This window comes from Gekko japonicus, unplaced genomic scaffold, assembly GCF_001447785.1.
Source record: "Gekko japonicus isolate JY-2015 unplaced genomic scaffold, Gekko_japonicus_V1.1 scaffold779, whole genome shotgun sequence".
Taxonomy (NCBI): domain Eukaryota; kingdom Metazoa; phylum Chordata; class Lepidosauria; order Squamata; family Gekkonidae; genus Gekko; species Gekko japonicus.
In genome coordinates this window covers 178,685-198,603 of record NW_015174296.1, presented here as the reverse complement: position 1 = coordinate 198,603, position 19,919 = coordinate 178,685, and positions in this window count along the sequence as shown.

Genomic DNA, 19,919 nt, shown 5'->3' with positions numbered 1-19,919 from the left:
GGGTGGGGGGGCAGCTAATTTAATCAAACATTCCAGAGCAAGTGGGGGTCGGTAAAATGCCCAGCAGCCGCAGTTTCTCTCCCTCCCCAGTAAGGGCATGGAAAAAACACAGCTGGTGGTCGGTTGGGCGCTCACTGTCAGCATGCTGCAGGAATGACAGCGGCTGCAGGAGCAGCAGTGGAAGTGGAGGGGGGGATCCCCCGCAATGCCCAGGCCATCGGAGGCCTTCCTCCTTCTCCTCTCTCTCCTAGAGGCAGAAGGACCCCCGAGAGCCTAGACCTGCCCCAGCCGGCAATACTTGCCAGGCCGGTGCTCAGCCCACCCACCCTCCCCCAGAGCACCGCATCCCTTTTCAAATTGCAAAACCAGGCAAGGTGAAGCAGGTGGAGGGCAACAGCATTCAGGAGGGGAATGCCGGGGAAGGGAGAGGAAGATGGGGGGGAGCAGGAAGAGCCGACCAGGAGCTCTCAACAGGATGCTCTCTCCAGCCCGCCCGCCCAGGCTAGCCCAGCAAGACCTCCTGCCTGCCCACCACCACTGCACCGCCGAGCAAGCCAGGCACTTCCTGCTGCTGGGTCTGCAGCTGCCTTCATTGCCACCACTTCTGCCATCGCTGTTCTGGATGTTGCTGGCCACCAGGGCCCGGTTGGGGGTCTGCCGCTGCCACTGGAGCATGTCTGAGGCTGGTAGTGGAGCAAGGCCAGTAGGGAAGCAGCCCAAGGAACTCAGTTGTCGGGCAGCCAAGTTGGAGGCAGTGCGGTGCAGGTGGTGAGTTGAGGCACTTTGGGGCCAGCCTGGGAGGGAGCCTGGGAGGGAGGTGGCCCAGAAGGAGGTGGCACTGTGGGCCCCACGTTAGCTACGGGCCTGGTGTGAATGCTTGATTTTATGTTTGTATGTTTAAGAATCCTTCAGTAAATAAATCACTGCTTCAGTAATCTAGCATCTGCATCTATTTCTGGGACTGGGAAATCAAACTCCTGTATACACAGGTTCTGATCCTATATTTAAGCCATTGCCATTTAATATTCAAACTCCCCCATCTTATTAAAGAAATAAGGCAATTTGGCTAACTATATAGGCTAGAAAATTATTTTGTTTTACAGTCCTTGGAAGCCAGTACCATTTTAGTGGCTAAATCTCTATTTCCTAGTGCTAATTTCTGTCATTATTTGTTTAAAAAATAGGTATTAAATTGCAACCCTAGAGAGATTTACATAAATGTGTTTTTACATGCAGAACTGCGTTCTATGATCAAGGCCTCTCACCCAGGTTGTCAACTATTTGCGTCTACTGAGTAGAGGGAAGATAAGATAGCTGAACTGCCCACAGCAGCAATCAAGTGAACCTGAAGTAACTTTGGAAGTTCAACTGAGTAGAGGGTCGATAAGATGGTGGAACTGTCCACAGCAGCAATCAAGTAAACCTGGAGTAACTTTGGAAGTTCCAAAGTTCCAACTTTGAAAGTTGGAAGAAATGAACAGAGAGTGAATGCAAGCTGTGCATCCAGTGTAATCTCTCCATGTAAACTTCTTTTGGAACTCTTGATCTTAAGTGCTCTAAGAAGAGGGTTTTTTAACAAAAAAAAACCCTGCTTTTTTCTTTTAAAGAAAATTCTAACCTACTATTGGTGAAGTGTTATCTTCAACCTCACATAAATCAGGAAGCAGAACATAAGTGGCTAGATGGCAAGAGCGGGTACCACAGAAACACAGGCCAGCCTTGAGTGTGCCTAGATGACCTGCCAATCCAAAAGAAATCCAGCTACAAATCCTGAGAAGCAGAAAGGGACATTGCTGCCAGTTATAACAACTGAGGTGTTTCATGTTTTCCTTTCTTGTTTCCAGGTATAAAGCTTGGAAGTGCTGAGCTGGAAGGTGAAAAGCAAGTGACAAAGATCTGTCAGCCTATGGGTCACACAGAGGGGCCTTGGATGAGCTGGCCCACTGGATCCACAACCAGCCCAAGATATGGCAGTTACTGTTTTTGTTTGATTTAAGTTGTATTACATGTGTATGTGTATGCTGTTGTAAGCTGCTTTGCATTCCTTTGTCAAGAAAACCAGTTAATAAATATTTAAATAAGAAACATTCCAAAGAAGAATGATGGAATAGGACACTGTGTTGAATTGTATTTGTGAATTTGGGGAAAATTCTTCCAAGTTTAAAGCAAAAGGATTTAGACTTTTTTTTTAAAAAACTTGTCTTTTCTTCCAAGGCTCAAGGGAAGGCATAGTATGAAAGGGCACCAAAACCCACTGCCACCATCTGAATAGAATTTTGTTTGAGAACAGTCCCCTTATTGCCTTTTGGCAACTAGAATGTTGAGACAATGCAATCTAGGCTTCCTTCACATGCCAGTCATATGACACAACCTGCCACAATGCTACTGAACATAATCCTAAACAATCCACCGTGTATTTTCATTCAGCATTTCTGGATAAAGTATAGAAACGGCTTAATGATTTCATGGTCTCATCTTCAGTTCTGTTCTTAGACGTTTACTTATCTTGAATATTTGAATACACCATAACAACTTCAGTCTCTGTATTAGGAAGAACACTTGTATTAAGCACACGAAATATTACATAAAATCCTAACTTTTTCCTGATTTATGACAACCCATTGCCATGATACAACCAAATTAACACCACATTCCAATTTATTCTTAATCTCTCCCATAGAAGTATGCTAACCTCCTCACAAACAATCAACAACTCTTTTATGAACCTAATTAACCAAAGTTAAATGCCTTTCATATGATTCTCCTCTGTAAAATAGAGTAAGTTAATTAACTTCAAGAACAACCTCCCAAAATTTTACCTAATTTTTTCAACAACTTGTAACAATACTTTAAACACTGTAATGGTATTTTCCAAATCTGCGTAATGGGGTTAAGCAATCTGTCACTAAACTGTTTTCTTATTAGTCCTCTCATTTCTCTTGGAAAACCTTTTTCTTATTTAAATCTTTGTATGCAAATTCTTGTTATCCATAAACTTCTCCACCCATGCCATCCATTTCAAGATATAATTTACAGAATTCAACTCATTTCCCTCATGAGTATAAAAAAAGAATTACTTCTGAAAGCATGCACCTTATGTACTGCGTATTTACTACTATTACACTGTAGAGCTGCATATTTCATTCTTACAGACGGCACACAAAGCATTGAAATGGTTATGGAGAATGTACTAGGTTGCTCCATATTCAGAATATCCTGCAATGTCTTGGAGTAGTTTTAGCACATTTTCCCAGCAGGAAATATTCAGGAAATGCTTCATTTAACAAAGGGCACAATTATGATTAACAAGGCAGCAAGATTTCCCATGAGACATCACATTTCCAGATGGCCGTATTAAAAAAGAAAAGTCATCAACAAAATTATACAAGTTATCCATGCAAAGCTAAAATTCAAGGATAACAAGCTTTACATTGTTACTTGCTTGAATAGGTTTGCCAAATGCAACCGGAGAAGCATTAGTTACTTCAATGACACCCCACTTTTCTCCCCAATAGGAACTCAAAGTAGTTTACAACATTCTCCCCTCCTTGTTTTTTCCAACAACAACCCTGTGAGATAGGGTGAGGCTGTGTGCAACTTGCCCAAAGCCATCTCACAAACTTCCATGGCAGTGTGGAAATCTGAACCTGACTCTCCCAGATTCCAGACACTCTAATCGTAACTGCTTTCCTGCAGTGCAGAATGATATCCTTTCCCATGATATCCTTTCCCATTTAAAGGAATATGGCATCTTGCAAGAAAACCATCTACATTTAAAAATGCACTTTTACCATCACCACTGATCATTACAAAGATTGTCAGCATTTTGTACTTTGAAGGCCCAAAGAAATAAATCTATCAACCTAACATGAATAGAGTATTCTGTATTTATCTTAAAAAGACTAATTTTTTACAGGTGTGCTGTCAAAAAAAGAGGAGGTCATCTTACATTTGCATACTTGATTTGTAAAATTCTTCTAGACTTCCTGTCTCCTGGGCAGAGTCTGCAGAAGGTACCTATACCTATACCTCTGCTTCTACTCTTTTCTATCGGTTTCTCATTTCTTTAGTCTATACCTGAATTCCTCCTTTTTGCATACCCTCCACCCTCAAGGCCATAATGACTGAAGCAATGGAGGACATGGAGAACTTCGCCAAGGTGCAGACTGTGCTATTTTCAAGGAGGATGAAGACCCCTTTCTCCTCCCAAAAATGGGAGTAAGGGACTACTTCCTGGCATGGTCAAGCAGGCACAGACCTGAAGAAGAGCACCCAACAGCAGATGAGCAGATGTGGTGAAAAGAGCATGCTGCATAATTTGACAACGTTTCGGAGGATGCCTCAACAGCAGCTGCCAATTTTGGGGGGTGGTGAAAAGAGCATGCTGCATAATTTGACGTTTCGGAGGATGCCTCAACAGCAGGTGCCAATTTCGGCGGGAAGATCCTCCACACCAACAAAGATGGTAGATGCTAGGGTTTGGCACTTAAGGCCACAATGGAGCAGTCAAGAAGATGAAGCACCACAGTAGATCAAGGCAGAGGCCTCCCCTTCCTCCCAATCACAGTTTTCAGGATACACCCCCCCCCCGAGTTATCAAGCTTGCTCGCCACACAATGATGAAAGAATTTCAATCCCTGCCAGAGCAGGCCGCACCTTCCCCACAAACAGTTGTTGCAGAAGCCTTGCTGAGCAGCTCCCTCACAAGGCAGGAAATAAACTGAGAACAGTGGGTCATTCCATCCAGGAAATAGGACGTCTAGAAGAATCCAGTTAGATATGCCTAAATTATTTGTTATTTTCTGGAAATACTGCCATTCCCATCTCTACGGGTATTAAAGACCAACAAGATTTTCTGGGTATAAGCTTTCGCGACTCAAAGCTCCCTTCATCTGACCCTGAAAATCTTGTTGGTCTCTAAGGTGGTACTGGACTCAAATCTAGCTGCAGGCCAACACAGCTGCCCTCTGAAACTATATAACAATATTAACAATGCGCACATGGACATGCAAGATAAATATTTTGAGTAAAGTTTTTTTGAGAACAAAAGAGTAAAGTTTTCTGAGAACAAAATACCTGAATTTTAGACTCCATCAATGAATAATAAAAGATATATGACACTCACTAAAATGATGCTGAAGTCATGTTCATCACAAGAAAATCAGCAATTTGAACAAAAACAAGCCAACCATAGTATATGAAAATTTACTAGAGTCCATGACGGTTTGTGATTGTGACACTTATGCTCTGACTTGTTTTTTATTGGTATGATTTATTTTTATTGATTTGCTTTTTATAGTCTTGGTTTTTCTTTTATTGCGTGAGTCGTGAGCCACCTCAAGCAGGCAACATACAGATAATAAACAAATTACTCATGAACTCTTTGGTTACCTATTTGCAGTGTTGACATTGGCTTTGTTCATACCCAAATGCAAAACTGTGGCATACTTCAACTTTGATTAGCTTGTGAAACCAGGACTTAACTCCCAAACAGTTATTCAGCCATGGTTTGTCTCAAGAAATACTGATTCAGCACCTTCACCCTTTCTCCCACTCCCTATAAGAACCAAGAAGGTATACCAGCCTCCAGTGTGGCACTACAGTAAGTGTAAAACCTTACCCTTGTCACCAACTTCCTTATAAACGGTAGGCAGCACTATGAGGATAAGGAAGCCAAATGTTAATTTCGTCAGGTATTTCAGCAGTTTCGTACCTCCTTCCTCACAATCATGCAAAGGAAACTGCTGGGACTTTCATGTTAACCAAACCCCCCACTGCCTACCAAAGCTTCTGTCTCACCCCCTGCACACACAAAACCTTACCCAAACATCCAACAGTACAACAGGAGTATCATGCCAGCACTGGCAGCCCAATCCCTCCCCAAATAGGAGAAACACATCATCCTTGCACTAGCAGAGATCAAATCTTCTAATGTATGCCTGCCCCTGCCCCACGGTGTTCCTCAAATACCACAGCAGGTTTTATTTTTCCCTCCATATAAACACCATCTGCTGACCACATACCTTGAGGGAGCCTGTAGTAACTGCTAAATGCCAGAAACATCTTACATGTCTACTCTGCTCACTCAAGTTGAATTAACTGAACACACACGAAGCGGCTTTTATACTGAATTAAGGTCAGTATAGACAACTCACTCGCGGCAGCTCTCTATGGTCTCTGGCAGAGGTCTTTCACATAGGGGTATGCACACAAATTTTTTTGGTATTTTTTTGGTTCTTCTCAAATCCCAATATCTTACTGATATTAGGGTTTGGGAAAATTCAGTACGAGCGAATATATTCAGCCATTATACCCTATGGGGAATGTCCCCATAGAGTATAAGGGCAGTGGAGCCTTTCCTTTCCCAGCGCCCTACCTCTAGTCAGTTTCACTCCCCGCGGATCAGCTGGAGGGTGAAATTGACCAGAGGAAGCAGCTGGGTGGCAGAAAAAGGGAAGATTCAGGAGGGAGGCATGTTTAAATGCCCCCCTCCCTTCCCCAGCCTGCCTGTCTCCCCAGATCTGCTTCCCCAGGCGCCCTGGAGCTGCGGGATGCCTGGGGAAGCCAAGGAAAGGCACTTTAAGCTGCTTTCCCTCCAGATATCAGCTTCCACGGGTGCCCCACAGCTGTGGGAAGCAAAAGGAAGACAGTTTAAACTGCCTTTCTTCCAAGACTGGTCTTTCCTAGGCTCCCCATGGCTGCCTTCCCTCGGCTTTCCCCAGCCATGGGGAGCCTGGGGAAGCCAATCCTGGGAGGGAAGGCAGTTTAAACTGTCTTTCCTCAGCTTTTCCAGGCACCCCGCAGCCACAGGGCGCCTGGGAAAGGGAAGGCAGAGCTGGTCAGTTTCAGATTAGTGAAACTGACCACTGCCTTCCATCTCCAATTCAGGGCCCCGAATAAAAGCCGAATAAGATTGTCTTTTATTTGGGAGCACCTTATTGGCATACGGTATTTTTTGGGTATTTTTTCAGTTCAGCAAAGTCAAGTGCACATTTCCACACATCAGCTACTACTAGATCCTTTTAACTGGAGATGTTGGGGATTGAACCTGGAGCCTTCTGTATAGAAAACATGGAGCCACACCACCACCACCCCAACTAACCCAAGCAAGTAAATAATAAACAGAAATCATTACAAATGCTAAATTGTAATCTGCATATAAAAGTATGGAGACACCACTGCTGGATACATACTTGACTCACAAGCAGATTGGAAAACATTATTGTGGGTATGGTGTGACAGGGGCCTCTGATAGTGATACCCCCCCAAGATATTGGATGCTGAACAGCTGTTCAGGCTGAGGCAGCTGCCCCAAAATCCTCCAGTTCACAGGGCACTGGAATGTCCAGGTGTTCCTCTGGAAGCACATCTCCCTCTCCACAAATGCTGTGGAGGTTACAGCACACAATGAGCTTGTTTGACTCCAAGCCATTCTCTACTCTAACAGAATGTATAATGACCTCTAGCACGGCTTCAGGTAGCCAAACACCTTCTCCACCAGTGTCTGTGATACTAACTATACTTTTTTCTCTTCAATAGTGGTACTGAGTGCAGAATGGGAAACAAGCCATGTGGAACAACGTAGGCCTTGTTCCTGATGAGCACTGCTTCACCTGCACCTCACCTGTATATGGCCAGAGGATACCACAAGTGATATCCAAAATTTTAGTTGTCACAGCTTCTCCCAAATACCCCAACATACATATTCATGAATAGTTCATAATGGTCCAGAAAACTCTGGAGTACTATGCTGTAGTTTTGTATTAAAACTGTACTGTACTATCACTCAGCTTCAATTCATTGCTCATTGCCATCAATCAGGCATCAAGGAAACCCCCCCCCCCACTCCAGTAACCGGACCATTAATTCATCCTTAAAGCCCAATTTAATAACCAACAGACACAAACACCCTTCCTTTAAGATTCTGGGTAGTGGATGACCATGTGCTGAACTGTCCACATCTGAAGCTTGGCAGCTATTTTGAAGTTGCACTCTGGGCAGGAAACTGGTTTCTCTAAGGGTACATACCTGGGAGGTAGAGGCTAGGCCTGATACTCAAGGTGCCGTCTCTAATGACAAACTGATTTTCAAGAGCACTACTTCATTATAAGCCGAAAGTTAAATTAATTAATTAATTAATTAATTAATGAGGACACATTTTGAAAAACAACACCGGTGGGCACTAACCTGTTTGGGGATTCAAGGGTTATGTCTGCAACAAGTGAATCACATCTTATTTCAGTAGAGAAAAGGGGAAGATGGGAAAGCAAAGCACTGTCAAAACTGCTTATTAAAAGCTTGTGCCTATTCAGCTACTTCTAAATTGGCATGTAGTAGGTTCTGGGCAAAGCAGTGAGTGGCAGACTTGTTGGCAACATGTTGTCATGTAAATGAGAGCCAAGAGCATTTTTCACTCAGCACCAATGGGAGTTTATTCCTACTAAATTCTCTGCTCTCAGAAACCTTCTTTTACAAGCTGCAAGGTTGTACACCCTGTATAGGATTCTGCCCCTCAAGCCTGTCCAGGAATGAGAGGGAATCCAATACTTTTACAATGCATTAAACAACAACCCACAGAGGTAGGCTACCCTCTCTGGATTCAGAACAACAAGCCACCAGAACCTCTTTTAACTAGAGTCCCCATCCAGCCTAAGAGCAAGGTTCAGACTGTTAGCTGACATCTGGGTTTTACACATTAACACCTCCTATCTAGAGATGCACGCTTAATTCCTTACAAAGGTAGCTCATAGGGTAAGCAGAAGGCACAGGAGTTTAGCCTTGGAACTCAGTTACACATCAGAGACCATTTAAAAACAAGAATAAGTTTTTATTCGACACAGAGCATTGCAATTAGACCATAAAGATTTCAAAATAACAAGCCTAAGGCAGTTTGCCTTGACTACACAGTAAAAGATACATATTTACCAACTTCAGGAATCCATCAGTCCAAATAGTCCAAGGGATTTTGAATAACAATCCCATCTTTGCACTCCATGTGCTTTAAGTCACAAATCAAGTCTGTGTTCTCCAACAGACCGCATGGCAGGACAGCATTTCCAGGTGCAATAAACAAGCACAGAGCAGAGAGCTCATGAGCAGGAACAAGAACACAAGAGCAGCAGAGAGAACAGAACAGAACAAGAGCAAGAGAGAGACTCTCTCATAGGGAATGACCATTTATAGGCCAATTCCAGTCACAATCAGCTGTGGCCATGCAGCCAACTCCGAGTGGGCAGGAGGGTGGCCAATTCTTGGTTGTCATGGGTGGAAGTGGGGATAGGCTGGACGTTTGGAGACTCCCTCCACAGTCAGGTGACCCCAAACTCCAGTCTCCCCATCGGCTGCGTAACTTTTTGCACGTGGCCTAGCTTATAGCATGGAAGTGTGAAGAATGTGGGTTTATGGCATGCAATTTAGGCCATGGGGGCCCACCATTTGGCTTGTAACAGGAAATAAGGCACAGCCTGTTATCAGAAAAATATCACAGGAGAAGGCAGGAGCTTTTAGAAATCAATATTTCTATACACACCCAGAAAAACAAATTGCTTCAAGTCCTGGAGATGCTAATTACATCTCAGGGCTTAGGCTTTGTTTTAGGAGTTGGGGAGGGAGTGTGGGAAAGGAGAAATAGACTTCCTAACATCATGTGCAATAGCAACATTTGCCCTCACCGTTCCTCCTAATTGTCATCCCCAGAGTACGATTCCATTGTGATAAAAGTGAGGGCTTGTACCTGGCCCTCCTTCTACCTTTCTCCATTTTACAACTGTAGAAATGGGTTGCCAACAGCAGCTGCAATCCTCCTTAGCAATACCATCCCACTACCTGATGAAGACTGTGGTCCATTTGTTGTAAAAGAAATTCAGGTTGTTAACCTGGTGACTGTTCAGCCCACAAAAATCCTTGCCTTTAAGGAAAGATGTCTGTGTTCATATTTTATGTGAAATCAAAGTTAAGACTAACCGTGGTTAATATAAACCAGCTTCAGACCATGATACTAGTTTGATATACATCAACCAGCCATAGTTCAAAAAAATATATATACTACTACTTAAAACTTAGAATGGGTCTACATAAATGAGGTGGCGTGACTATTCAGAGTGTAGAAAAGACAGCATGTTTTTGCAAGGCTGGTTATTCCCCATGACAGAACATTTTTAAAAAAGAGTATGGAAGAAAGGTTAGGTTACAACTCTTGTCCCCCAGTATTTTTTCGCTCACACACAGGGACTTTATATGACAGACCAGTCATTCACATCATCTGCCACCTATAGTCTAAAACAGTGCAGTACCCTAAAATTATCACCACCTTGTCCCCTTGCCCTGTTCTTAAAGCTCATCAGCATTATGCAGTAGTCACAGTAATAACCATTGCACAAGCTGCAATTCTTCTCCTTCAATGCTAGAAAGCTGCTAGAAAGAGCTATCAAAGGGGGAAAACCACCTGCAATCCACTACAAAGTACTAGACCAACAACAGCTGGTTAGCACAAACAAGGAATATCTGCCCTTTACCACCTTGGCTGAGGATGTAATGCAGGGGTGTCAAACTTACAGCTCCCAGGCCAGAATCAGCCCCTGCAGGGCTCATATCTGGCCTGCAAGCAACTGGCTCTCTCCTGCTTCTTTCTCTAGGGCTATTGCTCCATCGTAGCTTGCTTGCCCTCTGTTGCCTATCAATCACGTGGGAGAAATAGAAAGCCAAGCTTCCCTTTCCTCCATCTGCTGAGATCTCCTCCCCCCTCCTCCTCCGGGAAGTTGGAAGGGGGAGGGAAAGTTTTATTCGAGATATTTCAACTGTTTCCATCAGCTCCCCTTGGCTGCTCTTAAAGAGAGGCGGATATTTATGGGTTTCTCTTTTTTTCTTCCTTTTTTTAGAAAGAGGGGGATTAAAGCAATCAAGTTTGATCCTTCCTGATATATTTTGGGGGAAAATCCTTCCTGATATATTTTGGGGGGAAAGGTGGGGAGAGCACTCCAATGCAGACTAGAGGTTAAAGATGGAGGTAGGGTATGTGGATAGTAAGCTGGACATAAGAGGGTTAAAGCTTCGATAGGGGTCGTGGAGGGGGTAAGAGCGAGACCATGTGGTCGGGCAGCATCTTTTATAACGTGGGGGGGCTGGCTAAGCCGGCCACATCCCCCTGTGACACCTTCTGTTAGTCCGTCTCATAAAGCATACTATTGGCTGGCTGGAAGAGGGGAGGGGGACTAAGGAGTGGTCAATATTGAGAGCTAGAAACTTGGTCTGGGGACTGGCACCTGGATGAAGGATGATTGAATCATCAGGCTAGGGCCATTGGCTTGCTGATGGGTGAGCAATTAGTTGCTATTCAACCATGAATAGAGTCTCTTGATTAGATTTGTAGGTAGCTGGAAGAGGGGGGGGAGAGGTTGCCTACATGTGCTGGAAGAAACTCCTAATGGCGTCTGGAGTTCTCTGTCCTCATGTTTTCCATGGCATGGCATCTGAGGCTTTGTACAGGCTTATGTAACTGCTTCATCTCACAGCAGGCAAGATGGCTGGTGACTCTGGACTATCACTGTGGCAGCAACACTAAAGGAAGGTATCCCTCTTTCAGGTGTGCAGTCTCAACAAGTATTCCCAGGTCTCCATATTATACTGTCCCTTCGCAGAGTTCATATTCCATAAAAACACATTGATAGGCTTGCATGGCAACACATACATGGCCCAGCCTGACAAAGTGACATATACGTCAGATCTGGTCCTTGTAACAAATGAGTTCAACACCTCTGATGGAAAGCATTGTAAAGCTGAAGATGCAATGGTTCTTCTTTCTAAGGTAGGTGGACCTGAAATAGCACAGAGCTTAACCATAATTAGGGAACTATCAGCTCCTTTAAATTACTTAGAATCCAAAAATCTCTGTTTGCCTATCAGCTTTAGAGAGCCTAATAAAGTATCTACCAGCCCATCACATTTACAGTTTTTCATGGGCTTTCATCCAATTCTTGCAGAAGCATAACCCACAGGCAGTTTTTAATTCCTTATTCTTATACTGGTTGGGGTTGTTAGAATACCTCCAGCTTTAATTCAGGGGAAAAAATGTTCTTCAGCAATCAGTTTACTACAATGTTTCTCCATGAAAAACAGTTACCAAAACTGATATAATTCCAGAGAGGTACTCATTTTAACCTATTGCAATAAAAACAAACAGGAATCTTGTGACACTGGCTAATTTTATTAGTTTAATTTTTATTGTAATTATTTTAATTTTATTAACATTTAATTATTCTTTTTATTCATTATAAGCTAGTATTTATTTTATGTAATTAGTCTGCCTTTTTGAGACTCAAGGAAGATTATACAGTGTTCATCAATGCAGTCAATAGGATGGGATATCCATTAAGCAATACCTATTGTATTAATTTTATTTAAATTTACTTATATACCATCTTTCTCCTCAATGGGGACCCAAAGCAGCTTACATCCTTCTCCTCTCCTCCATTTTATCCTCACAACAACCCTGTTAGATAGGCTCAGTGTGTGTGACTGACCAAGGTCACACAGCAAGCTTCCATGACAGAGTGAGAATTCATACCTGGGATTCCCAGATCCTAGTCTGACATTTTAAACATTATACCATGCTGGCTCTCATAATAATAACAATAATAATAATGCTGGCTCTCTGTAGTAGGGTATAGGCAACCATCATCTTCTGATTGTCAGACTCCTGCAGCAATCAGATCCAACTCTCTTCTTCAGAAGCGAAGTTTATTGGTACAGTATTGGCAGAACATCTACATTCTAGGATCTGTGTTAAGACTAACAGAAAATGTGCAGGGATGAGAGAAATACTGGGTTCAAAGGGGTACCTTTATGGCGCGTAGCCAATCAAGGAATTAGGAGGAGCCCGCCCCAAGTAATGGGCCCCAGCAATGGAATAGTTCTCAGGAAATGTGTTACAGCTAGGCACTCAAGGTCAGGCACATAAAACATAGAGATAACAGAGTACTGTCAGGCAGTAAGAAGCTCAAGTTAAAATACCAGGCAGGGGTCCTCCTCCCTATATGTCAGCTCCCTGACACTGATTGTGCAATTAAATTTCTGTTTCTTTTGTTCCTTGTAGAAAAAGGTTAAAGGATTCTTGTCGTACTGGAGTATGAGCAGAGCCCTCTAGACTCAGGGAAGAGATGATAGAAGGGGAGGCAGGCACCATAGGTTTGGCCCGAAGATCATCTCCTAGGCCAGGGCTGACACTCTCCATCACCAGGTAGCTGCTCTGAGCACCGTACTTTCATCAGTTAGCACTGCACCACCCTCCAGGCACCCAGAGGTGAAGAGACTTTGCCTCAGCCCCCTACAGTGCACAGGTTTCCCTCTTGGAGACTTCATCTCATTCTTCAGGCTCTAACCAGTCTTCAATTTGAGCCACTGAGGGAGGTTTCCCTGAAGTTCCTTACCCTGAAGGTACTTTTCCTGGTAGCTTATGCATCTTCCATAAGGATATGGTGGTTCTGCACACAGACCCCAGCTTCATTCCCAAGGTCAACACACCTTGCCACAGCTCACAGGAGATATATTTGCCGTCCTTCTGCCCAAAGCTGTCTCATCCTAGGGAGAAGTTTGCAGAGCACTTAGCATTTATAGCCATTTAGAAAGTTGGATTCCTTTTTTGTGGCTTTTCATCCAGTGGTCAAGGGGGGATGGGTTTCTAAGGGTACACTAAGCAGGTGGCTAAAGAACTGCATCTCCTTGGCATATGACTCCCAAGGCCTGCAAGTCCCAGAGGGGATCACAGCTCATTCAACAAAAACGGCTTCTACATCAGCAGTGTTCCATACAATCACATCCTTCGCAGAAATCTGAAAGGCTGCTACTTTGGCCTTGTGTCAACATTTATCAGACACTACAAGATGGACCCTATCATTGTGGCTGATGCAGCATTTGGGCGGAGAGTCCTACAGCAAGTGGACTAGTCCTACTGTTACCTCTACGCTTGGCAGTCACTTTCCCCTCCCAGGATCAGATTAGCTTTGTAACATCCCAAGCGTTACCAGAGTGTCCTCCTCCCTTTGAGAGTGACTGGAACATTGGACTTATCATGAAGGTTCCTCCTTCTCAAGGGCAAGGATGACTCTCTGGACCAGTGTTCCCTCTAAGCCGAGTTAGCGTGAGCTGGCTCACAGGGTTTTTGCCTCCAGCTCACACATTTTTGTCTTGCTCAGGAAGGAGGGCTCCAGAGCCAACTAATTTATGCAGCAGCCAAATCGCTCGCTCACAACTTTAATGCCAGTAGCTCACAGATTCGAATTTTTGCTCACAGGACTCCATTGCTTAGAGGGAACATTGCTCTGGACCCATCCTAGTCGGAGGGACTCCTAAAGGGTGACTGCCTGCCAATCTCCATGTTCATTGTTCTTTCGCTGTACTACCAGTTTATCTTTCCCTGCATGGTTTGTTTCATAGGGTTCTGTAAGCCTTGTTGTCTGTCGGTTTGGCAAACATTGTGGACTACCATCAGCTGAAGACTTCTTCAGACTGAGGGTGGGCTCCTCCCCCCCCCCCGGAGATGGAAAGTGCAATCAATTTCCTGCCTCCAGGGATTGTGGGAAGAGGAACCCACGCAGTGGACTCTAATCTGGAGAACCAGGTTAGATTCCCCACTCCTCCACATGCAGCAAGGTCGGTGACCTTGGGGCAGTCACATTTCTCTCAGAGCTATTCTATCAAAATCAGTTCTCTCAGAGCTCTGTCAGCCCCACCTACCTCACAGGGTGTCTGTTGTGGGGAGACGAAGGGAAGGAGATTGTAAGCTGCTCTGAGACTCCAAGTGAAGAGCTGGGGTATAAATCCAACTCTTCTTCTTCTTCAGAGAGAGAGAGAGAGAGAGAGAACATTTGCTACAAGCTAATTTTGAGTGAGCATTAAAATTGCATGCCGTAGCTCTGACAAGGAAACAAGCAAGCAACATTACCACCCAAAAAGATGTTCTGGCAATTTCTAGCTTGAATTTGTCCCTAGTTGAGACACGAACTTAAGAGCATTTCACTTAATTTATGTAGTGGAATTCAAACTCATGCTTCCAACTTGCAGGTCTGATTATAAGAGCAGAAGACTGATAATGGGCAAACTAACTCTGTGATCAATATAGGCTTTTTCATCAGTAATTATTATTAAGTGGGGACGTGCACATGCCCAAAGAACCTGTGCAATCTTCAAAATAAAAACAGGACACATAACAGTAATCCTTGCTAAACTGTGCTCAGTTTGCACTCCATGAAATGTTTATCTCACAATGTAATGTATAATGTAATATAATTAAATGTATAATTAATGTATAATATAATATAATTAAATGTAATGATAAACTATGAAATTTGTACAAAATAAGTCTTTTAAAAAAGCTGCTGGCAAACCCACATAGAAATATTTAGCAGAGGCTATCATTGTGGTAGGAAGTTCTACATGTATAAAATGTGCTAATGACGTTAATCTAATTAAATTTATGAGAGATTTATGATGCACATCATCATCTATATTTAGAATCATCTTGTTTCATATTTGCAGTGTCACATAACAAAGCTGTGAAGTGTATGCAAAGAATTCCAGCATGACATCAATATTGAAATTATCCAAAAAGCTGTCAAAGTTCCCCATAAGCATTGCCAATCTGTAAACAGTAATTACTCAGAACTGAAATCTGCTCCAAAAGCAGCAAGATGAGTCTACATTCCGAAGAAAACAGAATTCCATTTAATTGGTATAATACCGTTATTTCAAGACATACTATCTATGGTTAGTTTCTTTTAAAATGGATTTTAAAATAAATTATCCCAAGTGACATTATTAATTTATATAATTCTTTACAACTGATTCCCCCAAAGCCACGGATACTACCATGGATACTTTCAAGAATTACTATACGTGTCCTGTTTTCCACAGAAAAGACTATTGAATCTTCCCCTATTTCTGTCAATCCTCAATCTGCATATCACTTATTTATTTATTTGTTTGTTTGATTGATTGATTTATACCCCGCCCTCCCTACCGGAGCAGGCTCAGGGCAGTTTACAAGAATACATAAAAACAATTATGACATACATAAAGCCATCTAAAACAATTCAAAACATAAAGTGCAAGCTAGCTGTAAACTAATACATTAGAGATGGCGGCAGGCGCAGTGGTTACTTTATTTGGCAAGTGATTGTTTTCATTACATATAACAGGACTGGAAGTAAACTAGTTGGCACTGTTGGACGAACGCCAATTTATGGAGGACTTTTCCTCATCAAACATCTGTGTTTGTGAGCCATCATACAATACATGCAATCATACAATACATGCTTCACTAAGTAGCAACTGATAGCAAAAACCAGAGTAAAGAGAAGCACAAAATGAGCAAAAACCAGAGTAGAGAGAGAGAGAGAGAGAGAGAGAGAGAGAGAGAACGAACAAGAACAAATCAGAGATCAAGAACTAGAGAGCTGATATATTTCCAAGCTCTGAACATTTTCGCTTCTAACTGGGGGGGGGGGGCTATCAGTTTCTTTTAAAAAATAATATGCATAATATATTGTTACTATAGAACTTGTCTTGTTCTTTGCACAGATCTCTGTACACTTTTCTCTCATATTATATTTGATGTCACTCATAACATTACTGCATTCTGCCTATGACTAGGTGATACTCAGCTTTATACAGAACGAAAGGATCTACCATCACCTAATAAGTATTTCTGTGCAGGAGAAAATTTCTTCATTTGTAGCTATGTTGACATCATAAAGTCATCAGCTACAAGCTTAAAACTGAGTCATGATCAGTTCTATGCTACACTGAAGTCTTAAAATATGTCTTAATGCAAAATTTTGATGGGATATTTCACAGTAAAGTGACATCAAAACATAATTGTCGAACTGCAACTTTTCAGTACCCTGATTTAACTAACAACATAGCTTTTATTACACTACAGTAAAAATAATTCTGGTCTTTCATAATAGAAATCCACAGAAGCAATTAAAAGCAACTTATTGAGAATACATTTGGCATCCTTGAAGATAATACAAACCAACAAACATAGCATATGCTTCCTGCCTCAACCCTGGGTTTAACACTGTATTCTATCACAGGCTGCGGTCACACAGAGCATTAGCCACGCTACAGAGACGTAAGATATGCGGATTTTCCGGGCGCAATCAAACTGCAACATCTGGGAAGCGTAGAGCTCCCGTGGCTAAAACGAGGCTTCCCGCCGAAGATGCGCCGTAAAAAACTAGTACCTCCGAGGTACTAGTTTCCGGAAACCGCGGGGCAAGGGCGGGTGTCTGATCACGTTTCTGGTGGTAGCTCGGGCATCCGGCGCCTGCCCATGTCCCGTCGCGAAAAGGGGTTTTTTCCCAAGTCTCCACGGGATGCGCACAAGCACCCAACGGCGCATGTGCACACTTCAGTTTAAAAAAAAAACAACCCCCGCCGCGCCACTTCTTTGCCGCACCACAGGATTGACGTATGATCGGCACCTCCCACTGAACCACCGGACGTCAGCAGGACGTTTGATCCGGCAGCTGCGCGGTAGTTTGCTCCGGGGCAAACAGCCATGCCTCCCCCCGCAATATCTGGCTCGTGTGACCGGGGCCACAATACAGAGATCCTACTGATAAGGTCTTGAGGCAGTGGGAAAGTATTCTTACTTTCCCTTTCTAACCACTGTACTTTAAGATAAGACTCCCATAGCTGTTCCAAGCAGGTTCCTGAGTTAAGCAAGTTACCACTGTATGCAGAGTTGAACACTAGCACATACTATGACAAAAAAAGTCAGTGGGTATGAGCTTCTTCCCTAGCTTGATATTGTCTCACTTTTGGTGTTTGGTGTAGTGGTTAAGTGCATGGACTCTCTGGGAGAACCGAGTCTAATTCCCCACTCCTCCACTTGCAGCTGCTGGATGACCTTGGGCAAGCCATAGTTCTGTCAGAGCTGTTCTCTCAAGGCAGTTCTCAAAAGAGCTCTCTCAGCCCCACCTACCTCACAGGGTGCCTGTTGTGGGGAGGGGAAGGGAAAGGAGCTTGTAAGCCGCTCTGAGACTCCAAGTGAAGGGCGGGGTATAAATCCAATCTCCTCCTCCTCCTCTTTTTCTTTTTCACCACTCTAATCTACTATGAATATTTGCATTAAATGATTCAAAACAATTTATGTTATCTTTGTAGAAAATCTCTTCAGAAAGCCAGCATCTTTCTCAATACCAGAGCTACATGTTGGTTCAGCCCTTATATGCCTAATATCTGGGGAATGAAACCAGCCCCAGCAGCATGAGAAGATGGTGCTAAATACAGTGAGTGGAGTCTTCTGGTGTACTTGAGCTTCACTGGATCAGGGCCATACATTTAGTGGAGCAGCTTGATGAGACTGTATATCTGTTTGAGTACTATATTTTTCCCAAAACAAGTTGTGATATGGCATTATATAAGAATCTCTCTCCTTCTTTCCCCTCACCCAAAAAATTACCTCCACAAATGCTATAAACAATTTATTTTAAAAGCCCAGTAAGTTGCGGGTTCAACCCCTTCTTTAAGGCATGCTTAATTGTTTCACTTCTTTTCTTGTCTCCTATAGGAGCTGCGGTGGCTCAAGTGGTTAAGACGCTGAACTGCAGGCTGTGGAAGGTCGGTAGTTCAGCAGTTCGAGACCCGGGTGCCACATGACGGAGTGAGCTCCCGTCTCCAGTTCCAGCTCCTGCCAACCTAGCAGTTCGAAAGCAAGAAATTGCAAGTAGATAAATAGGCACCACTTCGGTGGGAAGGTAACAGCGTTCCGTGCACCTTGGTGTTTAGTCATGCCGGCCACATGACCACGAAAACGTCTTCGGACAGCGCTGGCTCTTTGGCTTTGAAATGGAGATGAGCACCGCAACCCTAGAGTCGGATTCGACTGGCTTTCGAGCAAGGGAACCTTTACCTTTACTTTATAGGATACAAGCCTAACAATTCTTACTGTAATTGGTAGCAAACACATATGTTTTATACCAGGAAGAATGTGCTCAGTATAAAAGAGACAGACTGACAAGAAACCATAGCTATTAGCTACTACTAGAGTTTACAGCAAATGGCCTGTAAAGGCATCTACTTATAGAAAATACACAAGTGAATTTTTGCCAGCTTTTCATTCTAAGAATAGTTGCATTCAAAAGGAGAAGATAGCACTGACTCTGTGCTTGATTAAGAAGACTACATGGAGAAGTCCATTTGAACACAAAGAAAACATCCAATTCCTTTTTGAAGAGCAGCCTTATGAAAAACATTCTTCCAGTAACCTGCTCATGTAAATTCTTGCTGCCTAAAGCTCAAAATACTATTTTCTACTATGAAACACAAAGAAGTTATTTATACCACAGCTATAGGTCATGGAATTTAATGTGACTTCCAGTTTAAATTCAGACCATTTAACAGTTGAGGCTAAGATGAAAATATTTCACCATCATAAACAAATAGATGCCAAGGCTGATTTTTGGTTCGGTTTTCGCATAAAGCTTCTTATACACAGGACCATAATTTCCAGACCAGGTTTAACAATTTATGGAATGGAGTTCAACTATACAAGGTTTTATACTATGCTTATACTTGCTATAGAAACTCACCCAACTTTAAGCATATGTACCAATTTCTAGGTAATGGTCCTTTCCTAAAAATTCGCAGATCACTTATGTGGATCAGGTCTTGCCAAAAATATAACCAACTCCCCCTATGAATACGCAATCCATGTACAGGTAAGCACCTGCACATAATGGGCTGCCTGCTCCAGATTGCAAAGTTCCTGGTGATGTTGGGAGGGCAAGATTTTGGGGGAGCTCGGGGGAAATGTGATATAATGGCCTGGGATGTCACAGCCTGTGATGCTATGATCCCGTCAATAGTTGGTTCCTCTCCCCTGCCTGTGAAGTCAACACTTGGTGAAGGGGATTGGT